Here is a 15,133-nt window from a genome sequence, read left to right as displayed (position 1 = left end):
TCTTACATAATGATTAAGTTGACACTACTTTTAGAGCCTTACCTTCTTTCCTCAGAGATTGTTTATTGTGAGGCACATTGGGGGCAGTGAAGCATCTCTTTGAGTCTTGAGCTGGGTGGAGCTGGGAGTGAGTGATCAGATCAGGCTGGGCAAGGGACTGACTTTCCCCTGCTAGGAGGGGCAATGTACAGCTCCTTTAGAGGATGCCAAAACTCAGCCTTTTTTCCTCAAAAGAATCCAATGTCAACTGGCTGAATGATTTCCTTCCCTCCCCCAACCAAGAAAATGCTCAAAAGGCAATATAGTTCGTGAGGGTTTGAGGGAACGAAATGACATTACCTTTTGTCCTATTCTGGCTATTGTTGCCATGTAGCAACTACTCCAAAACTTAATGGTTTAAAGAAACCACCATTTTATTATGCCCATGAATTGTGTAGGCCAAAGAGTTGGACAGGCACAATGGGGACTTGACTCTGCCCCATGACGTCTGAGGCTTGACGTGATAGCTAGGAGTTGGAATTAGTTCAGTCACTTACATGGCTGGCACCTGGGCTGGGAGGACTTGAAAATCAGGTGTACTGATTGAAGTGCCTTCACGTGACTTCCCCACGTGGCCTGGCTTCCTCCCAGCATAGTAGTCTCAAGTTTGATGAGCTTCTTACCTGGCTTAAGAAGTCCCAAGAGGACCCAAGTGTGAGACTGTCAGTAAACAACATGGAAGCTGCATTGCCGCTTCTCACATAGTCTCAAAAGTCACATAATATCACATAACATCACTTTCACTATATGCTATTGACCAAAGTAGCCATATGCCCATGCAGATTCAAGGGCAGGAATCATGGACCCCATCTCTCAATGGGAAGAGTATCAAAGAATTTCTGGCCATTTTTGAAAACTGCCATTATGGGGTTGTAGATTCTTAGGGGCTTTCACTGGCCTCATGAACAACATCACGTTGGTCAGCCCACAGGAGAAACCTTTTGCAAATGGCCCTACATCATTCCTCATCTTAGTCTCTACCATCACCACAACTACTATATCCCATTATATATAAGGAAGGCTACATTCTGAACTGAATGACAAGCATGTTTGGGGGTTTGTCCTCTGGAACCTGGCTGTGCTGAGGTTATGGCACCATGAAGACATTCTTTGAAAGTCTCCCTTCGCATCTCCTGTGTCCTGGCTCAATTGAAGTTACCTGTCAACATCACATAGATCCTCCTCAGCAAATGTGGAGAAGCTAACGAAGTAAACTCTATGTTTCTCTTATTTTCAAAAGAAGAAATATTTTGTTCAGCAAATAATTTATAGAGAACCTAGTGTGAACTAGATAGTTATAGTTTCTGACATTAGACAACAAAGGGAATACAGGAAGCCACATAGAAAGTGACCAGGTCATGTAGGGCCTAACAGCCAATGACCAGGTCTTTAGATTTTAATTAAATGTGATAGGAAGCCCTTGAAGATTTAAGCAGGGTGGTGACCTGACCTGATTTCAAAGACCATTCTGATTGTTGTGTGGGGCCTGAGGGGCACTGATGGGGCTTGGTGGTAGAGGATGTATTCGGAAATGGTGAGAAATGGAGGAAGACCAAGTTTTAGACGCAACCATTTTTAGAGAAGTTTCTTCCATTTGGGGTATGTTGAATTTTAATGTAATCTCCAGATTGGGAGGGTTGGTGCTGAAGATGTGCATTTAGAAATTGTCAGTAAGAATCTGCCTGCATTACAGTAGACCCGGGTTTGATCCCTTGGTCGGGAAGATCCCCTGGAAAAGGAAATGGCAACCAGTATTCTTGCCTGGGAAATCCCATGGACAGAGGGGTCTGGGGTTGCAAAGAGTTGGACTGAGGTGACTAAACCACCACCAGTATTTAGATGATTTTCAAAGTTGTGGGCTTAGATGATAACATCAAGAAAGAAAGTGTAGCCAGAGGAAAGAAGAGGAATCAGGACTGAATGGTAAGAAACAGACAGTTTTAGATCATGGTGCTTAGCTTTCAGTGTGCATCACCTGGGGTCTGGATAAAACACAGATTCCTGGGCCCACCCTCAGTTCAATTCAGTTCAGTCGCTCAGTCGTGTCCGACTCTGCGACCCCATGGACTGCAGCACCCCAGGCCTCCCTGTCCATCACCAACTCCTGGAGTTTACCCATTGAGTCGGTGATGCCATCCAACCATCTTATCCTCAGTCGTCCCCTTCTCCTCCTGCCCTCAATCTTTCCCAGCATCAGGGTCTTTTCCAATGAGTCAGCTCTTCACGTCAGGTGGCCAAAGTATTGGAGTTTCAGCTTCAACATCAGTCCTTCCAATGAACACCCAGGACTGATCTCCTTTAGGATGGACTGGTTGGGCCCACCTTAGAGATTCTGATTTAGTAATTCTGAGATGAAGTCCAAGAATCTGCATTTCTCCTGGGTTCCTAGATGTTGCTGATCTGCTGAGTCACACTTTGAATTAGAGAAAGAGAAGATAGCAAGACAGACTGAAAAGTGACAGCCAGTGAAGTAGGAGGATATCAAGAGTGTGAGAGAGGAGGTGCCTTTCAAGAAGGCAGGAGTCAGCTATAGAGAGACAAAATAGAATGGAGGTGGGAAAGAACTCACTGGATTTGGTGACGTGGAGGTCGTTACTGGGGCCTTGATGGGATTAGTTTCAAGAGAGTGATAAGAACAGACAGAGTAAATTGATGAAGAAATGGAAGGTGAGGGAGTAGAGACAATTCTTCTGAGAAGTTTTGTCCTGGGAGGAACAGAGAAATAGGTATTAGCTGGAGGAGAGTATGGGTGTAATGGAGAGTATTTTAAACTTTCTCTAATAATGAGGGTCCTCTTTAGGATGGGCCCATTCATTGAGGGTATTCATGTCCTCAAAGACCTCATTCCTCCCCCTTTCTCCCCTCTGACTTTCTCAGTTCAGCAATTTAAGCTATTGCATCAGAAATTACATTTTTTCTAAGGATGAATGATTGTGAATTTAAAGAGAAACCATCATGGTGCAGATGTATTACAGGCGGCTATATCTCTCCATTCTTTAAACACATAAAATGATTCCTTAGTGGCTAGACTCCAGAGTCTGGGGTTCAGATTGTGTGAAAAAGCCCAGACCATGTTTCTGACAACCTTTCTCCCTGAATCCCCGCTGGGCTTCAGTCCTGCGAGGCCAGTTGCTCCTTCTTTAATTGCCTTGGCTGAAGCTCTGCTCAAGCAGTTTCCTCACCCCGAATTCCTTCACACCCCTCTCTTCTGTGAAGCTGTCCATATTTCCCCAACAAAACTCAACTGTCTTCCTCCTGCTCCAGCAGCAACTGGCTGGTATCATCCAGCACCATTTTAAGCTGTTCTGTCCGTATTTAACTAGGTTATAAATTGCTTGGGAGGAGAGCCTCAGGACCTTGCAAATGAGAGTCTACCAGAAGAATCAGTTAAACAATGTCCCGAGTGTGGTTACCTATCCCATGTCCTCGTCTTGCTGTGCCTATTTCCCCCTTGGTTCCCACAGAATTTGTCCTTTTCTCTTTCTGTCTAGCCATGTGTGAAGTTCCCAGCTATGCAAAACAAAGTTTAGTGTCACCCTGAACCTTTGCCACACTTGGGCTCTTCACTTAATTTCTTCCTGGTCCCAGATTTTCGAAACAAACTGTCTGATTTTTGTCATCATTTCTTTGTTTCTCAACCCAGGTTTGGCTTCTGATTTGCTCTGTTTTGGTCAGGAGACTTTGTGTTTCCACTGGCAGTTCCTGCACCATTGGTAATCTTTCTTATCACTGGTTAAAATGATTCTAACACTCAAACCCAATGTGTGTGTGTGTGTGTGTGTGTGTGTCTAGGAGTGGTGGTGGTTTCCCTGCCACGAGCAATTTTCCAACATTATTGCAAGTCCTACAATTCAACTCAATTCTGACACTATCTACCCAGAGATAGTATCAGATCCTACAGGTTAAGGATTTAGTCTCATAAGATAGCCCCTCTTCCTGACTCAGATGCCAGTTGTAAGTTCAGGCTGTCATCTGTGCTTCTGACTGATCTGCTATAGACTGGAGGTTCCAATGACTCCTTCCTTTCCTGTGATTAACTTGCTAGAGTGGCTCATCAGTTCAGTTCAGTTCAGTCGCTCAGTCATGTCTGACTCTTTGCAACCCCATGAACCGCAGCATGCCAGGCCTCCCTGTCCATCACCAACTCCTGGAGTCCACCCAAACCTATGTCCATTGAGTCGGTGATACCATCCAACTATCTCATCCTCTGTCGTCCCCTTTTCCTCTTGCCCACAGTCTTTCCCAGCATCAGGGTCTTTTCCAATGAGTCAGCTCTCCACATCAGGTGGCCAAAGTATTGGAGTTTCAGCTTTAACATCAGTCCTTCCAACGAACACCCAGGACTGATCTCCTTTAGGATGGACTGGTTGGATCTCCTTGCAGTCCAAGGGACTCTCAAGAGTCTTCTCCAACACCACAGTTCAAAAGCATCAATTTTTTGGTGCTCAGCTTTCTTTATAGTCCAACTCTCACATCCATACATGACCACTGGAAAAACCATAGCCTTGACTAGACGGACCTTTGTTGACAAAGTGATGTCTCTGCTTTTTAATATGCTGCCTATAGAACTCATAAAAACACATTTTTGTGAGTTCTATAGCTCACTAGATCACTGTTTTATTATAAAAAGTTGTAATTCAGAAACAGTCAGATGAAGAGATGCATGGAGCAAGGGATGAGGGACCGTGTGGAGTGTCCATGTGACTGAGTCTCTATGCTCACAACTGGGATGCTCCAAAGCCATCCTTTGGGGGTTTTATGGAGGATTCATTACATAAAGTTGATTGATTAAATTATTGGTGGTTGGTAATTGATTCAACTTCTAGTATCTCACCCCTCCCCAAAAGTCATGGGCTAGAACTTAAGTTCCATCTGTCAATTCTGCCAGGTTGTCCCCCCTGGCAACTGGCAATTAGCCACCCATCCTTAGGTGCTTTCCAGAAGTCATTGTGGTGATTGTGGTTCAGTCGCTAAATAGTGTCCACCTCTTTGTGACCCCTATGGACTGTAGCCTGCCAGGCTTCTCTGTCTATGGGATTTCCCAGGCAAGAATACTGGAGTGGGTTTCCATTTCCTTCTCCAGGGGATATGACCTGGGGAACAAACCCAGGACTCCTGCATTACAGGTGGTCTCCTGCATTGCAAGCAGATTGTTTGCCAACTGAGTCACCAGGGAAGCTGAAAAGTGATTACACTAACATAAATTCAGTAGTTGTGGAAAGGGACTTGCATTAATAACAAGACACCTTTATGGCTCTGAAGTGATTTTAGGAACTGAGGGAAGAGACCCAGTATTATAACAAAAGATACTCACATTGTTCTTGCTCTTATTGCTCAGGAAATCCCGCAGATTTTGGGAGCTGTGAATCAAGAGCAGTAGATGACTAAATATATATGAGAAATGTATTGTGATCTTCTGGATGACTGTTGTAAAGCACAGTGTCACATTGGTGAACAGTAAGCTGCTACCCTACTTGGTGGATATACCTGCTTTCTTTTTACATAGCTCCACAATTAATCAGAGTAATTCAAGTTGTTACAACTGGAGGAAGGGGTGCTACATGGGAAGAGGTTTGTTTCCTCATGCTCTAGGAAACCCACATAAATACTAATACATGAAGTGGGTAAAAGCTTTATCATATGCCTCAGTACTTAATGGGACTAATATCAACCACTATCCTCTCTTTGCTTTAGAATCTCTCTAATATTCTTAGTTTTTCTGTCCAGGTTAATTATATAATTCTGTTGAATTCCAAGAAACCTGTAGTTGGAATTTTTATTGGAATGGCATTGTATTTAGAAATAAATATGTGCAAGATTGACATCTTTATGTACTGTGGACTGAATGTTTGTGTCCCTCCCAAATTTACTCATTGAACCCTTATCCCCAGTATGAAGATGGGACCTTTGGGAATGATTAGATCGTGAGGGTAGAACCCTCATGGATGAGCTTAGTGTTGATTTCAGATGCTAGCATCAGTAAGCAACCCCTTGCAGCAAGCAGCAGAGAGCAGTAGCAGGGAGCAAGATCTTAGTTCCCAGATCAGGAGTCCTAACCATTAGACCACAAAGGCCAGTTGGCTAGAGCCTGGGTCGATAGTCCATGCCTGTCTCGTCAAGAAAGAATTCAGGTGAGGAGGCAGAAGGTAATGAGAAAAGTAAAAATTTTATTGGAAAAATACATGTGAAAAGATGCACAGGGAAGCTCAGAGAAGAGTCATGCCTTTGGGAAGTTTAAATCCTTTATAAGGGGGGAGTTTTCCAGGTCTTTTTCTTCCCTCAGGCTAATCATCTTGTTTTGTCCCCCCAGCTAATTTGTCTCAGGACCCTCCCCTTACGTGTTCATGCACCCCTCAGCCAAAATGAACTGACTTGAAAGCATTTGGGAGGGGAAACTCATTATGGCCTGGCATTTCCTCTGACTTTTGTCTCCCAAGTAGCCTTTCTGTGCATGTGTAGTGTCTCCCTTGTCCCAAGAAGGAGGGGAGCAGAGAGCCTTTAATCCTTTACTCAAATAGGATTTTACCCCTCTTTGTTCTTGCCACGACTATTGTTTTAAGATATTGACAAGAGACAAAATCTGGCTATTTACTCTGTTTCTATTGTTACTTCCATTTTGGAGAGCAAACAGAAGGCTGGTTGTAAGTGCCTTACCCAGAGCCCACCTATCCTTGTCCAGGAAATCCAAAGAGAAGGCTAGTTGTAAGTGTCCAGCCTGAAGCCCACTTTTTTCTGCCCCATAAAATGCAAACAGGAGGCCAGTTATAAATGTCTAAACTGGAGCCCATCTATCTCCTGTATCAGTGTCATTATGAGAAGAGACATGAGAGATGATTGCTGTCTCAGCCAAATAAGAACATAGCAAGAAGGCAGCTGTCTGCAAACCAGGAAGAGAGTCCTCACCAGTAACTGGATTGACCAATACCAAGATCTTATTTTTCCCAGCCTCCAGAAAAGCAAAGTGAGGAAGTAGAAAACATGAGACAAGGAAGGGAGCAAAGTCAGGAAAAGTGGGCCGATTACCATGGTAGGTGAGTGGAGCTTGATGCCACAGGGACCATCTGTGAAATAATGGGAATACACCTCAGATCATCCAGCTGCAAGAAGGGGAAGCTGAGGCATCGATCCACCAACTCACATCTCCCATTGTCTCATCCTTTGGTACATCCAAACGAAGACACAGTTAATGTACCTATTAAAAAGATAAGCACTGCATTCCCCTCAAACATTGCACAAATAGAATTCAAAGCATGATAAATACTGAGAAATGTTTGTGTTCTTTAAGCCACTCAGTCTGTGGTACTTTGTCATAGCAGCCTGAGCTAAGACATTGTTTGCGTATCCAGGAAAATAACATGAATCAGCTTACTCAGATTGTTTTGTGTACCTCTCAATAGACTTGGAACAGATGCTGTTGAGACCTCGTCTTGCATTTTCTTGGCCCACTTGAGTTCACCTGTTGCAGGCTTCCAGAACACTGACACCTTCCCACCTCAAGGCCTGCATCTCTTGTCTCTGCCTCAGGTCTTTCTCTAGCTATGTCTCAACTTGCCCTGTCTCCGATAGGAGCACCCACAAAGCGTGGAGAGTCAGGGCTCCTGGGGCAGTTCTCCATAATGGTCTTCATAGAACCGTTCAACATCAGCTTCTTCAGCATTACTGGTTGGGGCATAGACTTGGATTACTGTGATAATGTTTACCTTGGAAACAAAGAGAGGTCATTCTGTTGTTTTTGAGATTGTACCCAAAAACTGCATTTTGGACTCTTTTGTTGACTATTAGGGCTACTCCATTTCTTCTAAGGGATTCTTGCCCACAGTAAGTAGATACAATGGTCAACTGAGTTAAATTCACCCATTACAGTCCATTTTAGTTCACTGACCCCTAAAATAATTGATGTTCATTCTTGCCATCTTCTTTTTGACCATTTCCAATTTACTTTGATTCATGGACCTAAAATTCCAGGTTCCTAGGCAACATTGTTCTTTACAGCATCGGACTTTACTTCCATCACCAGTCACATCAACACCTGAGTGTTGTTTTAGCTTTGGTTATGGGCCTTAGAAAGCATCACTACGAACAAAGCTAGTGGAGGTGATGGAATTCCAGTTGAGCTATTCCAAATCCTGAAAGATGATGCTGTGAAAGTGCTGCACTCAATATGCCAGCAAATTTGTAAAACTCAGCAGTGGCCACAGGACTGGAAAAGGTCAGTTTTCATTCCAATCCCAAAGAAAGGCAATGCCAAAAATGGACTGATGATCTAAATAAACATTCCTCAAAAGAAGATACACAGATGGCCACTAAAGATATGTAAAGATACTGAATATCACTAATTAATCAGTTCAGTTCAGTCGCTCAGTCATGGTCAACTCTTTGCAACCCCATGGACAGCAGCAAGCCAGGCTTCCCTGTCCATAACCAACTCTCGGAGCTTGCACAACCTCATGTCTGTTGAGTCGGTGATGCCATATCCTCTTTCACTTTCATCAAGAGGCTCTTTAGTTCCTCTTCACTTTCTGCCATAAGAGTGGTGTCATCTGCATATCTGAGGTGATATTTCTCCCGGCAATCTTGATTCCAGCTTGTGCTTCCTCCAGCCCAGCATTTCTCATGATGTACTCTGCATATAAGTTAAATAAGCAGGGTGACAATATACAGCCTTGACGTACTCCTTTTCCTATTTGGAACCAGTCTGTTGTTCCATGTCCAGTTCTAACTGTTGCTTCCTGACCTGCATACAGGTTTCTCAAGAGGCAGATCAGGTGGTCTGGTATTCCCATGTCTTTCAGAATTTTCCACAGTTTATTGTGATCCACACAGTCAAAGGCTTTGGCATAGTCAATAAAACAGAAATAGATGTTTTTCTGGAACTCTCTTGCTTTTTCCATGATCCAGCGGATGTTGGTAATTTGATCTCTGGTTCCTCTGCCTTTTCTAAAACCAGCTTGAACATCAGGAAGTTCACAGTTCACATATTGCTGAAGCCTGGCTTGGAGAATTTTGAGCATTACTTTACTAGCGTGTGAGATGAGTGCAATCGTGTGGTAGTTTGAGCATTCTTTGGCATTTCCTTTCTTTGGGATTGGAATGCAAACTGACCTTTTCCAGTCCTGTGGCCACTGCTGAGTTTTCCCAATTTGCTGGCATATTGAGTGCAGCACTTTCACAGCATCATCTTTTAGAATTTGAAATAGCTCAACTGGAATTCCGTCACCTCCACTAGCTTTGTTGGTAGTGATGCTTCCTAAGGCCCACTTGACTTCACATTCCAGGATGTCTGGCTCTAGGTGGGTGATCACACCACCGTGATTATCTGGGTCATGAAGATCTTTTTTGTACAGTTCTTCTATGTATTCTTACCACCTCTTCTTAATATCTTCTGCTTCTGTTAGGCCCATACCATTTCTGTCCTTTATTGAGCCCATCTTTGCCTGAAATGTTCCCTTGGTATCTCTAATTTTCTTGAAGAGATCTCTAGTCTTTCCCATTCCATTGTTTTCCTGTGTTTCTTTGCATTGATCACTGAGGAAGGCTTTATCGCTCCTTGCTATTCTTCACTGGGCTGGAAGAAGCACAAGCTGGAATCAAGATTGCTGGGAGAAAAATCAGTAACCTCATATATGCAGATGATACCACCCTTATGGCAGAAAATGAAGAAGAACTAAAGAGCCTCTTGATGAAAGTGAAAGAGGAAAGTGAAAAGGTTGGCTTAAAGTTCAACATTCAGAAAACTAAGATCATGGCATCCGGTCCTATCACTTCATGGCAAATAGATGGGGAAACAATGAAAACAGTGAGAGACTTTATTTCTTTGGGCTCCAAAATCACTGCAGATGTGACTGCAGCCATGAAATTAAAAGACTCTTACTTCTTGGAAGGAAAGTTATGACCAACCTAGGCAGCATATTAAAAAGCAGAGGTATTACTATGTCAACAAAGGTCCATCTAGTCAAGGCTATGGTTTTTCCAGTAGTCATGTATGGATGTGAGAGTTGGACTATAAAGAAAGCTGAGCACCAAAGAATTGATGCTTTTGCACTGTGGTGTTGGAGAAGACTCTTGAGAGTCCCTTGGACTACAAGCAGATCCAACCAGTCCATCCTGAAGGAAATCAGTTCTGGGTGTTCATTGGAAGGACTGATGTTGAAGCTGAAACTCCAATACTTTGGCTACTTTATGCGGAAGGGCTGACTCATTTGAAAAGACCCTGATGCTGGGAAAGATTGAGGGCAGGAGGAGAAGGGGACAACAGAGGATGAGATGGTTGGATGGCATCACTGACTCAATGGACATGAGTTTGGGTAAACTCCGGGAGTTGGTGATGGACAGGGAAGTCTGGTGTGCTGTGGTTCATGGGGTTGCAGAGTCAGACATGACTGAGCGACTGAACTGAACTGAACTGAATAGTCTGTTTTTGATTGTGTTGTTTTGTTTTCTGTTGAGCTACATGTGCCCTTTGTATATGTTGGAAATTAATCTCTTATCAATCATTTGATTTACAAATATTTTCTAACATTCTCTGGTTTGTCTTTTCACTTTGTTTATGGCTTCCTTTGCTTTGCAAATGATTTTAAGTTTCATTTGGTCCCGTTTGCCTGTTTTTCTTATTTTCATTTCTCCAGGATACATATCTAAATATAGATATTGCTGCAATTTATGTTCTACCTGTGTTTTACTCTAAGATTTTTCAAGTATCTAGCCTTATACTTAGGTATTTGACCCATTTTGACTTTATTTTTATACATGATGTTAGAGAATATTCTAATTTTTTCTTTTGCATATAGTTGTCAATTTGTTCCAGCACAACTTATTGCAAATAGTGTCTTTTCTTCATTGTATATTCTTGCCTTCTTTGTCATAGGTTAATTGGCCGTAAGAATGTGGGTTTATTTATGGGGTCTCATCCTGTGTCATTGATCTATATGTCTGTTTTTGTGCCAGTATCATATAGTTTTGATGACTCTTCTTTTGTAGCATAATTTGACGTCAGGAAGCTTGATTCCTTCAGCTCCTTTTTTTCTCTCACAAGATTGGTGTGGCTCTTTGGGTTCTTTTGTGTTTCAATACAAAGTGTAAAAAATATTTTGTTCTAATTGTGGGATAAATGTCACTGGTGATTTGACAGGGATGGCATTGAATCTGTAGATTGCTTTGGGTAGTACAGTCATTTTAACAGCATTGATTCTTCCAACTCAAAAACTTGTTATATTTCTCCATCTGTATCATCTTTGATTTCTTTTATCAGTATCTTATCGTTTTCTGAGTATAGGTCTTTTGCCTCATTAGGTAAGTTTATTCCTAGGTGTTTTATTCTTTTTGATATGATGGTAAGTGGAATTGTTACCTTAATTTTTTATGGATCTTTTACTTTTCATGTATCAGAATACAAGGGAAATCTGTGTATTAATTCCATATCCTGAAACCTCACTGAATTCATTGATTAGCTGTTTTAGTTTTCTGGAATTGTCTTTAGTATTTTGTATGTATAGTATTTGTCTTCCCAGGTGGCGCTAGTGGTAAAGAACCTGCCTGCCAATGCAGGAGATGTAAGAGAGGCGAGTTCAGTCCCTAGATCATGACCATCCCTTGCAGAAGGTTTCAGCAGCCCACTCCAGTGTTCTTGCTTGGAGAATCCCATGAACAGGGGAGACTGTTGGGATACAGTCCATAGGATCAAAAAGAGTCAAACATAACTGAAGTGACCTAGTACACACACATGTATAGTATCATGTCATCTACAAACAGTGATTGTTTTACTTACTCTTTTTTTAATTTTTTTATCTTTAAACTTTACAAATTGTATTAGTTTTGCCAAATATCAAAATGAATCTGCCACAGGTATACATGTGTTCCCCATCCTGAACCCTCCTCCCTCCTCCCTCCCCATACCATCCCTCTGGGTCGTCCCAGTGCACTAGCCCCAAGCATCCAGTATCATGCATCGAATCTGGACTGGCAACTCGTTTCATACATGATATTATACATGTTTCAATGCCATTCTCCCAAATCTTCCCACCCTCTCCCTCTGCAACAGAGTCCATACTTACTCTTTTTTAATTTGCATTCTTTTTGTTAATTTTTTTCTCTGATTCCCATGACTAGAATTTCCCAAACTATGCTAAATAAAAATGGTGAGAATGAACATCATTGTCTTTTTCCTGATCTCAGAGGAAATGCCTTTTAATTTTCAGCATTGAGAATGATTTTTGCTGTGAGTTTGTTGTATATGATCCTTATCATATTTAGGTAGGTTCCCCACATGTCCTTTTATTGGTTTTTTTTTTAATCATAAGTGGGGATTGAATTTTTTAAAACCTTTTTTTTTTATCTCACCTATTGAGATAATCAGGTTGCTTTCATTTTTCAAATTTTCTAATGATTGATTTGTAGATATTAAAAAATCCTTGCATCCCTAATATAAATCCCACTTCACCATGGTGTCTGGTGTTTTTAATGTATTGTTGGATTTGGTTTGCAAGTATTTTGTGGTGGTTTCTGTGTATATGTTCATCAGTGTTGCTGCTGCTAAGTCACTTCAGTCGTGTCCGACTTGTGCGACCCCATAGACAGCAGCCCACCAGGGTCCCCCGTCCCTGGGATTCTCCAGGCAAGAACACTGGAGTGGGTTGCCGTTTCCTTCTCCAATGCAGGAAAGTGAAAAATGAAGGTGAAGTCGCTCAGTCGTGTCGGACTCTTAGCGACCCCATGGACTACAGCCTACCAGGCTCCTCCATCCACGGGATTTTCCAGGCAAGAGTACTGGAGTGGGGTGCCATTGCCTTCTCTGTCATCAGTGTTACTGGACTGTAATTTTATTTGTTTTTGTGGCATATTTCTGATTTTAATATCAAGGTGATGGTGGCATTTAGATTGTGTTTGGAAGTGTTTCTCTCACTGTAATTTTTTGAAATGGTTTCAGAAATATAGGTGCTAACTGTTTGTTAAATTGATAGAATTCACCTGTGAAGCCGTCTTGTCCTGGACTTTTATTTTTTGGGGAGTGTTAAAATTACTGATTAATTTCATTACTGGTAATTGGTCTGTTCATATTTTCTATTTCTGACTGGTTTAGTCTTTGGAGATTGTATATTTCTAAGAATTTGTCCATTTCTTCTAGGGTTTTCATTTGATTGGGGTATAGTCCACTGGTTTCTGTTATATCTGTTGTACCTTCTCCTTTTTCAATTCTGATTTTATTCATTGGGTTCTTTTCCATCTCTTTTTTTTTCTTGATGAGTCTGGCTTAAAGTTTATCAATTTTGTTTACCCTTTGAAAGAACTGGTTTATAGCCTTTAATTTCAAGGGCTTTAAGAAAAATAAGTTTAGTGCTTTAGTGCACAGAAGGTATTTTTTAATTGTGAGATAACATTTGCTAGATGATTTTAATGTTTATATCTTCTCATTGTAGCCCTTTGTTCTCCATTTTTATATGTTAAACTTATAGAAATTGACATCTGTATTTGACAATACACAATCCTCTATAAACTCCATCAGATTTACCATTTCCTTTATATCGATATTTTCCCTAACTATTCCTTTAATGTATATCAACAATATTTAGCATGTCCCTCTGTGATGCATGTATGTTGCTTCCCATCATGCCTACTGCAGTATCAGGCACCTAGTAAGTGCTTTGATGACTGAACAGTTTGTGCATTTGGCTAGATTCACATATTATTGACTTATACACAAGGAAGAAATATAATAGGAAATGCTGAGGTAAAGTTTTGAACTTTTCTGTGCTTACCATAGATACAAAGTTGAGGTGATCATAAGAAAATAATTGACGGACATTTCTTTGAATTAAAAGTAGTCTACAAAAAAAAAGATCAGTCTCTCAGTCACGTCCGACTCTTTGCGACCCCATGAATCACAGCACGCCAGGCCTCCCTGTCCATCACCAACTCCCGGAGTTCACTCAGACTCACATCCATCAAGTCAGTGATGCCATCCAGCCATCTCATCCTCTGTCGTCCCCTTCTCCTCCTGCCCCCAATCCCTCCCAGCATCAGAGTCTTTTCCAATGAGTCAACTCTTCACATGAGGTGGCCAAAGTACTGGAGTTTCAGCTTTAGCATCATTCCTTCCAAAGAAATCCCAGGGCTGATGTCCTTCAGAATGGACTGGTTGGATCTCCTTGTAGTCCAAGGGACTCTCAAGAGTCTTCTCCAACACCACAGTTCAAAAGCATCAATTCTTCAGCGCTCAGCCTTCTTCACAGTCCAACTCTCACATCCATACATGACCACAGGAAAACCATAGCCTTGACTAGACGAACTTTTGTTGGCAAAGTAACGTCTCTGTTTTGAATATGCTATCTAGGTTGGTCATAACTTTCCATCCAAGGAGCAAGCGTCTTTTAACTTCATGGCTGCAGTCACCATCTGTAGTGATTTTGGAGCCCAGAAAAATAAAGTCTGACACTGTTTCCACTGTTTCCCCATCTATTTCCCATGAAGTGGTGGGACCAGATGCCATGATCTTCGTTTTCTGAATGTTGAGCTTTAAGCCAACTTGTTTACTCTCCACTTTCACTTTCCTCAAGAGGCTTTTTAGTTCCTCTTCACTTTCTGCCATAAGGGTGGTGTCATCTGAATATCTGAGGTTATTGATATTTCTCCTGGCAATCTTGATTCCAGCTTGTGTTTCTTCCAGTCCAGCGTTTCTCATGATGTACTCTGCATATAAGTTAAATAAGCAGGGTGACAATATACAGCCTTGACATACTCCTTTTCCTATTTGGAACCAGTCTGTTGTTCCATGTCCAGTTCTAACTGTTGCTTCCTGACCTGCATATAAATTTCTCAAGAGGCAGATCAGGTGGTCTGGTATTCCCATCTCTTTCAGAATTTTCCACAGTTTATTGTGATCCACACAGTCAAAGGCCTTGGCATAGTCAATAAAGTAGAAATAGATGCTTTTCTGGAACTCTTTTGCTTTTTCCATGATCCAGCAGATGTTGGCAATTTGATCTCTGGTTCCTCTGCCTTTTCTAAAACCACCTTGAACATCAGGAAGTTCACAGTTCACATATTGCTGAAGCCTGGCTTGGAGAATTTTGAGCATTACTTACTAGCGTGTGAGATGAGT

The sequence above is a fragment of the Bos taurus genome, chromosome 13 (assembly GCF_002263795.3).
Source record: "Bos taurus isolate L1 Dominette 01449 registration number 42190680 breed Hereford chromosome 13, ARS-UCD2.0, whole genome shotgun sequence".
NCBI classification, from domain to species: domain Eukaryota; kingdom Metazoa; phylum Chordata; class Mammalia; order Artiodactyla; family Bovidae; genus Bos; species Bos taurus.
Note: the sequence above shows the minus strand (reverse complement) of the source record.